This window comes from Carlito syrichta, unplaced genomic scaffold (assembly GCF_000164805.1).
Source record: "Carlito syrichta isolate Samal-C Ts95f unplaced genomic scaffold, Tarsius_syrichta-2.0.1 Scaffold304449, whole genome shotgun sequence".
Classification (NCBI taxonomy): domain Eukaryota; kingdom Metazoa; phylum Chordata; class Mammalia; order Primates; family Tarsiidae; genus Carlito; species Carlito syrichta.
The window spans coordinates 1-1,374 of record NW_007248545.1 but is presented as its reverse complement, the minus strand read 5'-3'; positions in this window follow the sequence as shown (position 1 = coordinate 1,374).

The window sequence follows — 1,374 nt, the reverse complement described above, 5'->3', positions numbered from 1 at the left end:
TATATATATATATATATATATATATATATATACACACACACACCCCCCCCCCTATATATATATATATATATTTTTTTTTTTTTTTTTTTTTTTTTTAGTCAGGGTCTCACTCTGTCCCCAGGTCATCGACCTTCGGGACTCAAAGGATTCTTTCACCTCAGCCTCCCGAGTAGCTGGGATTATGGGAACCCACTACCATGCTTGGTTATTTTTATTTTTATTTTTTTTACTTTTATTTTTTGGTAGGGACAAGGTCTTGCTTTGTTGCTTAGGCTGGTCTCGAATTTCTGGGCTCAGGCAATCCTGCCTTGGCCTCCCAAAGTGCTGGGATTACAGGAGTGAGCCACTGTGCCCGGCATGCCTGCCTTAATTTTATATTCTTTTGAGTAAGATAGACAGTACGCAGGTACAAAAACACTATATAATTTCACATAGTAAAAAGTACTATGAAGAAAAAAAATGTAGGATCAAGGCAATATGAATGAGATTTCAAATTTGGCTAAAAAAAAATGTAATTTTCTGGGCCAGGCGTGGTGGCTAATGCCCAGAACTTTGGGAGGCTAAAAGGTCTTATTTAATTTTTTGATTTGCTGTAGAGATGATACCTAAGCTTGTCTTGAACTCCTGGGCTCAAATAATCCTCCCGCCTTGGCCTCCCAAAGTATTAGGATTACAGGCATGAGGCACCATGCCCAGTCAATAATGGCTAACATTTATTAAGTACCAAGCAATGGTCTAAGAACTTTACATAGGTACCTATCCCAATCCTTACAATCTTTGAGGCATGTATCACTCAAGACCGTGTTTTACAAATGAGGAAGCTGAGGTACAGTAAAGTCACACAGTGAGTGGCAGAACTGGTTTTTGCATCTAGACAGTCAGCATCCATGTCAGTTACCATCACATTACATTCTCAAAAACATTGGGGGATGGACTTGAGGCTATTTAAAATGTGCGGAAACCCTTCGAACACTCTTACTTAATCTCCCAGCAATTTAGGAGGCTGAGGTAAGAGGGTTGCTTGAGCCCAGGAGATGGAAGCTGCAGTGAGCTATCACTGCCAGCCTGGGCAACAGAGACAGACTCCTTTTTTTTGAGTTGGAGTCTCACTCTGTCGCCCAGACTGGAGTGCAGTGGCCGCTCCCGACCACCGAAGCCTCGACCTGCTGGGCTCCGGCGATCCTTCCTCCTCAGCCTTCCTAGTAGCCGGAACTACAGGCGCGTGCTACCATGCCCAGCTAATTTTTTTGATTTATTGTAGTGATGAGTTCTCACCAAGTTGCTCAGGCGGGTCTCAAACCCGCAGGCTCAGGCAATTCACTCACCTCGGCCTCCCAAAGTGCAGGATTACAGGCTGAGCCACTGAGCCCGGTT